The sequence below is a fragment of the Apus apus genome, chromosome 13 (genome assembly GCF_020740795.1).
Source record: "Apus apus isolate bApuApu2 chromosome 13, bApuApu2.pri.cur, whole genome shotgun sequence".
Classification (NCBI taxonomy): Eukaryota; Metazoa; Chordata; class Aves; order Apodiformes; family Apodidae; genus Apus; species Apus apus.
This window is the reverse complement of record NC_067294.1, coordinates 1,495,118-1,503,361: the sequence shown is the minus strand read 5'-3', so window position 1 is coordinate 1,503,361 and position 8,244 is coordinate 1,495,118. Positions and strand designations below refer to the sequence as shown.

Here is an 8,244-nt window from a genome sequence, read left to right as displayed (position 1 = left end):
TCTGAGTTGCTTAAGTTAATCTGTTTTTAAAACAAAGGAGCAGTCCTTTGACAGCAATATCATATTTTTACCTAATCACTAGAAATAACTGAGGAGAAACTTACCGTAGGATCTGTATTTAAAGCTGATACGATGCGGTCCTTGTTTTTCTCCATCAGAGAAAGGGGTTTTCTCATTTGACCATTCTTAAAGTGATTTTTCAGCCATTGTATGGTCTTTTCAAGGTGACAGGGAACAAGGTTGCACTGAAAACATATATATAGAACAACAGCAAAATTATATTCTGCCAAAGAAGTTACATTTTATCTTCCATTAAATTCAATAACTGACTACATGCACAGCAGAAAGCAAAATCACCTACTGTCGATTCTGTTTCTCTAGAATTAGGGAAAGGGGAACTTTCCTATATTTTCTTAGATTTGATTAAAATCTACAGCAGGAGAGGAAAAAGAAATCATCATACAGGAGAAACAGGGAAAAGAACTGTAAAATAGGAATAAGATTCCTTGGGGCTGCAGCTTCTACCGTCTCTGTGCAGAAGGGCAGAAGCACAGCACTGTTTTCTATAAAGTGCTTCTCCTCACCTTGTTTAAAGTTGAAAACTCTAAATATCTCATCTTTTTTTTTTTCCTCTACAGAGAAAGTCTCCCAACAACAGGCTGCCTCTCAGTTGTTTTTCATGAACCTTTTTTCAGCCAGAGAGCTCAGCAGACCACAGGCTGCAAACCACTGATCAACAAGGCTGGGTGTGATAACTTGACATGTCTGCAAATTGTTTCCTTTGGAAACAAACCCCATTGTGCTTTATAACACCAAACTGATCTCTTTTCCAGGAGGTAAGAACACTTTAACGTTTCCAGTATTAACTGTTTTCATCACCTTCTGCTCTAAAATGACAGCAGGTCACAGCCAGGGTCTGCACCTCATAATAGCGATGCTGAGAACAGCCTCAGCATTCAGCTCACTGTGAGAGCTCCTGAGATTGCCTCCAGCAGGAGCAGAACCAAGCCTCAGAGACCTTGCTCTCAGAATTAGTTATTCATTTCCATAACTTTTTGCATACAAGGAAATTGACTGAGCTTGAGGGATCAGCTCCTGAACATATTGTTAGCACCTGCATTCCCTTTTTGTGAGATTCGGTCTTTTTTAGCAGTCTCACTCTCTCTCAAGGTCTGCTAGAAACCATCATCCTTTTGCAACTTATTAACAGCAGCAGTAATAAAGAACGTCTAAAAGTCTTACCTGAAATTTCCCAGCAGGTATTGGAAGAAAGACCTAAAATTTTAAGAAAGAAAATGATGTTAGAAGGTATTTCTCTTCTAAGTGACTGGCACCTGATTAAGCACCTCTAACTACATATCGTCTTCATCAGGTTTTCTATTTCTGAACTTCCTTTGGGGAAACAATTGCAGCACCAGCTTCTGAGGAGAGCTGACATGCAGCCCAAGTGTGACAAACCAAACACAGGGCATGCAAACTAGAGCTGAAACTAGCCCAGACTTGATTTCATATTTCCATCAAAAGAACTGTAGAAAATGAAGAAGAAAAACCAATAACCTACCTCCTCCTTTGCTAGAGCCGCCAGCAGATCCTTGAAGTTGGCTTGAAATTCTTCTGTTGCACTGCCCATCAAGCCAGAGAAGCAGCAGCTGATCAAGAAGATGTACAGCAACAGCATTTTTGCTCCCAGGACAACCAGGTTTGATTTATGCCTTTCTAATGCCACACGCTGCCTATATATATACCCATGCACACCTTGAATATTAAATCGAAGGGAAAGTTTTCTCATCTGGGAGAAGGCACAAGAACATGGTGTGAATTCTTAAAGGCACTGTGGGATGCCTCAGTGGGGACAGGTTGGGGGTTTCCTTCCCTCTGACATCAAATAAGGGGAAAATACCTTGTAGATAAGAGATGTCACATTCTTACACGATACCAAAATCTCATCACAGGAAATAGGAGTATCCTTGTATAACACATGTCTTTGTGGTTCTAGTCTTACTTTTGCAGCACATAATCAGATCAATGGGGATCTGGAAACCTCAGTAGTTCTTGCGTTCCACTCAGTAATAGGACATTCTTTGTTCAACAGGATTTTCTAACAGAAACTGCAGGTCTAGGTATAGTAAAAAATAATAACAAATTCTTAGACGTAGATGGACCAAAACACCACTGAACCAGTTTTTGTTCGTTAAGTTTCCTCCTTCACTCTCGCTGTTCTGTGACGTGCAGCACAGAACACATCCCTGGGACAAGCACGGGTTGAATCAGCAACAGCCAAAAGTTAAAAGATAGTAACGGTAGAAATTGCATCAACTGAACAACCTTCTTTGAATTTAAAGAAGTCCTTCAACATTAGTGGAAAAATTCAATGTACCGAAAGCACTGAGTGTGGGTCAATGGCTAAAAACTACTGTCAGATGCTTGGCAAGCGCTTGTGAGAGGGCAACAGTCACTCATTAAAAGGTTACAATTTTCCAGCAAAATTTGACAAATCACTCAACAATGTGAGTAAAGTCATCTGGTTTTCCATAGCTACCTGCTGGAGAGGCACCGAGACAAAGGAGGCCTTGTTCACATCAAGTCATTAGTTTCTTGATATGTAATTTCATGAACGGATGTGAGTGTGAAAACACTGCTAAACTCACTTTTACTTGTATTTTTGAGATTAAAATTTCTATTCATGTCCTAAAATTCAGCAAGAGAAGTATAACTAGGGGTTAAAAATCCCCTCTTGAAAGGACTTGTTGATCCTAACTGAAAAGCTCCCGAAAAAAAGGTTTCAACACATAGAGCATCTTATTGTCAGAGCACATCCAAAGGAACACAACAGGCACCCAGCTGAGAATGCTTGGATCCTGGAAGAGCATGAGGGGAATAACACAACATATACTCACATTCCTTTGTAGAAATCAGCATTTGACAGCTCTTACCCACAGGACACTGAGCAAGATGGACTTTTGTCTGACCTGGTTTGGCTGCTCTTTCGTAGAGGGAGAGGGATAAAAGTGTCTATGATGAACTAGGCAGAAGAACAGCAGATCTTGTGGAAGGATTCCCATTCCCACAGGGTGGATGGAAAGCAAGCATTTTGTTATGTTTCACAAATACTGGTAGTTTTATTAAAAATTACTAGATGTTAGCACTAAAAATATGTATGAAAATCTATTTTTAAAATAGATATTATCATGTCTATTGTATCATATGCTAATAGAGTTTATATTCTTATATATTTAACATAATTAAAGGAGTATATGTTTATTCTTGCTATATTGGTCAATTACTTAATGTTCTGGGGCTGTCCCCAGCACCTGAATCACCAACAGTGTCGTAGACATTTTTGGAATCATGAAAAATTCTGCCCCAAACCCATCACACCTATCATTTGGGAGAGGAACAAGATACAAATGACTTTTAATAATGGAAAATTTCTGTCCATCATCCACAGATGGAGCCATGACAGGTCTTTGTATGACAGTATCAATGAATCCTGCAGAATTTGAATAAAGAAAGAGTTGTGACCTTAGGAGAGGTATGTGGGAGTAGGCTGGAAAAAATGTATAGAATCATATAGAATCATCCTGGTTGGAAGGGACCTTGAAGATCATCAAGTCCAGCCATAACCTAACTCCCCCTACCATAACTTAACTTACCCATTCAGCGACCTAGGAGAAGTGTCTCCCAGTGGAATCCTATGCATCCAACCACAGCAGAGACAGGTGAGATCGATGGGTAAGGTTCCATCCCAGCTGAGTGCAAGTACCTTATTTGTCAGGCTTTGTGTCCCTGCTTATCCTGTAAGGTAGAGGGAAATCAGAACTGGCAGTAGGTAAGAACTAAAAAAAAACAAGTAAGTGAAGACATCATAGTGGTTAAAAGAGTGTCAAGGGTGGGTGGGCAGTCAGAGAAAAAATATTGATACGAGATAGTGCAAGATATGCAGTGCAGTGAGTGAGGAGCAGCCTCTGAAACCACGGGGTAGATTGCCAAGAAATGAGAAGGAAGACACCATGATTTGTCTGGGCCAGCAGCTCCTGGGGAGACAATGGAGCACCCATGGCATTCCTCCAGGCCTGGCTTGGAGCACAGCTAAGTGTGCAAATCAGGAGATTATAATATTTACACCCTCAGTTCTCTATGAAGTAGTGCATTAAGTGACAAATCAAAAGCAGCTTGAACTTGTGAAGGTTGGCTCTCCTGACTGGTTGGCCTTCAGAACAAGCTTGGAAAGAAACATGTTAAACACATAGAAATGAATGGTAGAGTAAGACAAAACACAACCTTGTTTGCTGTCGATGGGTCATGCTAGAGTGACCAGATATCCTTGTTTGAGAAGAGTTCATCCTGTAAGACAGGGACCCTAGGACTTGGGTTTGGTAAAGCACTGCATCAAACAATAGTGTATAGATTAATGATCATAGAATGGCTAATGTTGGAAGATGATGATCATTCATTGATGATTAATAATGTATTGATTAATCTGGAGAAGATGTGAAAACATGAAGGCAGATTAATAGTTTGCTGGACTATGGTAAGTGTGTTGAAAGTGAAAGTCATTACCTACCTACTTCAGCCTAACAAATGGCCTCAAGATGTAGTTTCTGCCCTACTGTCATTAGCAATGTTGATTAGTTGGGCAAAGAACTCAGACAGTGGAGAGCTTGGCCTGATTATCTGGGAAAATGAAAGCTGAGAATATGTGCAGTCTATAAAGAGATTGGGAAATGAGAGCAGGGAGAAGGTGTCTTAGATGCAGGACAATGTTCAGACAAATTCAAACAAGGAATGCTCCAGCCACCAGGAAATCAGGCTGGAAATACAAGTTTGTAACTGTTAGTTGTTCTTCTATGTAATGTTCCAGCCCGCTTTATAAAGGAGCATTGAACAATTTCTAGAAGGGATGACATGAAAAGAAACGTTGCAAGGGATTGGAATCAGTGACTCAGGTAGTCCCTTCTGCTCCTCAGCCTTTCACATTCATACAGTCAGTGATTTCATACAGTTCATACAGTCAGAGGGGTGTTCAGCCTGGAGAAGAGAAGGCTCCAGGGAGACCTGAGAGCACCTTCCAGTGCCTGAAGGGGCTCCAGGAAAGCTGGGAAGGGACTTTTCACCAGAGAGGGCAGTGATTGGACAAGGGGGAATGGTTTTAAACTGAAAGAGGGGAGATTTAGGTTAGACATCAGGAAGAAGTTCTTCACCATGAGGGTAGGAAGGTGGTGGAAGATGTTGCCCAGGGATGTTGTGGAAGATGTTGCCCAGGGATGTTGTGGAAGCCCCATCCCTGGGGGTGTTCAAGGGCAGGTTGGATGAGGCTTGTGCAGCCTGGTCTGGTGGGAGGTGTCCCTGCTTGTAACAGGGGTCTTAGAACTTGATGATCTTTAAGGTCCCTTCCGACCCTCACCATTCTAGGATTCTGTAAACACTGATTTAGAGACTAGCTTTCATATTGGTGGGAAAGGAGTGTGTGAAACTGAAAACTCTTACCAGAAATAACACCAAGTCTCCTAATCAATGACTTTTGAAGAATATTCCAGAGGTCAGAGGGATTGCAGAGGGAGAAGATGTGTAGCATCCAAAAGGAAAATGGAAAAGCACTGCCATGAAGAAAGCAGCAACAACAGATACTGTGGCTCTGTGCTCCTGAACAGCTGTAAGGAGGCAGCTACAAAATGGAGCACAAATGGAGCATAATCTACTATCATCTGTCTAGAGGAGCTGTATTTGCTTCTGAAAGATGGATATAACTTTTTATCTTTGCCTTTGGCAACATTCTTATGCCTGCTGTGCCAGTAACATCCCAGTGAATACCAACCTCTCCTTGTCTCAAGATCTGCAGTGGCCATAGCTTAGGTTCTGTGAACCTTTTTCACACACAAAAGGTAGGATTATCATCAGGCTACGACCACAGAGAAAGCCTGAATTGTAAGCCACAAAACCGTCTGCTGGCTGCCAGCTTCTGATAAGGTCCAGGCTGACTTCACCTAGCACTGATAGGCCACTTATTTTAACTACAGATGATGCTGAGATGGAGTACACCGGGCTGTTTTCCAAAGATTCCCTCTGTTACCTTGCCATGAGCTTGACCTGACACAGGATGGGCCTCTTTGTTTCCCTTTGCAGAGGAAGAACAACAAACACTAAAATATGCTGGTGTTATTAAACAGTTTCAGAGTTGGGTGAAAGTGAAGGCAAATTAGATTCCCCAGGCTGGCAGCTCGCCCCCTTTACCTGCAGGTGAGCTTGAGATGGCTCCTGCTGGGTCATGGACTGCCAGGAAGAGCTGAGGGTGTTCATGGCATCTGCAGCTGGCAGCGTGGCCCTGCAGTCAGCCAGAGGAGGGAGGAAGGGGCAGTCTTCTGGCTTTTTTTAAAATTTTGTTCCAGTTGAACTTCTTTTCTAACTGGAAGATGAACAGGGGTGTCGCAAGCAAAGAGGAATAATTGCTTCTGGCAATGGATGTGGGAGAAAATTGGTACCTATGGTCCCTAATTTATTTTCTTTTTTTCAGAGTAAGAAATAACTTACACATTTTAAAGTGATTTGAACTTTTACTTCCTTACTGTAGTGAACCCTGGTAGGAAAAACAGCTCTTGCAGCACAGTTTCTGTCATTATATCCAATAGTGGGCATGGATATTACCCATTGATTACACTACTTCTTTCACTATTTTTTATATAGATTTGAAATAAACTTCCCCCCCCAATTAAACGTAAATGGAGCAATCCCACAATCAGATATATGACTACACTTTATCCTCCTCCTCCACTGAACACAACGAGATTGATGTGGAATTTCTGCAGTCTGTAGTCTAGGTTTCCTACTAAGGAAGGTGAATTACCCAATCGCTTTAACACCTCAGACTTGTAAACCATTTCCTGACTCTCATCCGTGACTGTGAGAGAGGGATGCATCACACTGACCCTGCCGACAGCGTCACGGGGAGGCACCGCTCACCCACAGCCCGAGGAGTCAGGCTGCTGCTGGAATTACTCAAGCACAGTTACTAGCAGGGCTGGCACTGCTGCAGGGAGCTGTGCAGCTCCAGCCCACCTTTGTGGAGGCTGGTTGTCAAGCCCCTGCTGGCTCTGATTCAACAGCACCAAACGGGCAGAATGAGTGAACACCCAACCAACATCTGGGACGTGATTTCCTGAGCCACCAGCACCCGGCTGGATTGCTGCAGGGATCTGCAGATCCTGAGCCACCAGCACCCAGCTGGATTGCTGCAGGGATCTGCAGATCCTGAGCCACCAGCACCCGGCTGGATTGCTGCGGGGATCCACGGATACCCTTTAAAAGCAGGGTTCAGCAGCACTGCCTCAGACTCCCCCCCAACTCAATTACCCCCAGGTCTGCTCTTGACTTAACTGGACTGTTGGAAAAAGGGGGCTTGTCTGTGGGACGACCCAGTATCACTCGGCTCTGCTTGATGACAGGGCTGGGGGGTCTGTCTTCAAGCAAGCCCTGGGGTGAGGGCTGGAGCAGGGGCCAGCTGCAGTTTTCCACCACCATAGCTGCTGTACCAGTGCTGTGGGGGGCACCAAGCCGGGGCAGCAGGAGGGAAGCCTTCTTTGAAAACACTCTGAATTTTTTATTTTACAATTGTTTTGTGTTTTTAATAAAAGTGCTGATGATTCTTCAGCGTTGGGGGGGGAATAGCCGGGTGCCATTAGTTGTTTGTAGGACAGGGCAGGTGGGAGAGGTTGGGGTAGAAGAAAGGGACTGGGAGATGAGGAGTGATGGGGATGAGGGGCTGGGGGATGAGGGGGAGAGGGGCTGTGGGGATGAGGGGCTGGGGGATGAGGGGGAGAGGGGCCATGGGGATGAGGGGCTGGGGGATGAAGAGGAGAGGGGCTGTGGGGATGAGGAGAAGGGCCATGGGGATGAGGGGCTGGGGAATGAGAGGCTGGGGGATGAGGGGGAGAGGGGCCATGGGGATGAGGGGCTGGGGGGATGAGGGGCTGGGGGATGAGGAGGAGAGGGGCTGGGGGGGTGAGGGGCTGGGGAATGAGGGGCTGGGGGATGAGGAGGAGAGGGGCCATGGGGATGAGGGGCTGGGGGATGAGGAGGATGAGGGGCTGGGGGATGAGGAGGAGAGGGGCTGGGGGGGTGAGGGGCTGGGGGATGATGAGGAGAGGGGCCATGGGGATGAGGGGCTGGGGAATGAGGGGCTGGGGGATGAGGAGAGGGGCCGCGGGAAGAGCTGGAGCGGGGTTTCCCCATCGCCGCCCCCTTTCCCCG

The 8,244-nt window shown here is 45.0% G+C and overlaps 1 long non-coding RNA gene across 1 annotated transcript; it reads left to right on the top strand.

The window, feature by feature from the left end:
- Positions 1-664: 664 nt before the first annotated feature.
- On the top strand, positions 665-3,268 carry LOC127390035 (uncharacterized). Its single transcript, XR_007890797.1, has 2 exons — positions 665-836; positions 1,577-3,268. It is a non-coding gene; the product is annotated as an uncharacterized LOC127390035 (long non-coding RNA).
- The last annotated feature ends 4,976 nt before the right edge of the window (positions 3,269-8,244 follow it).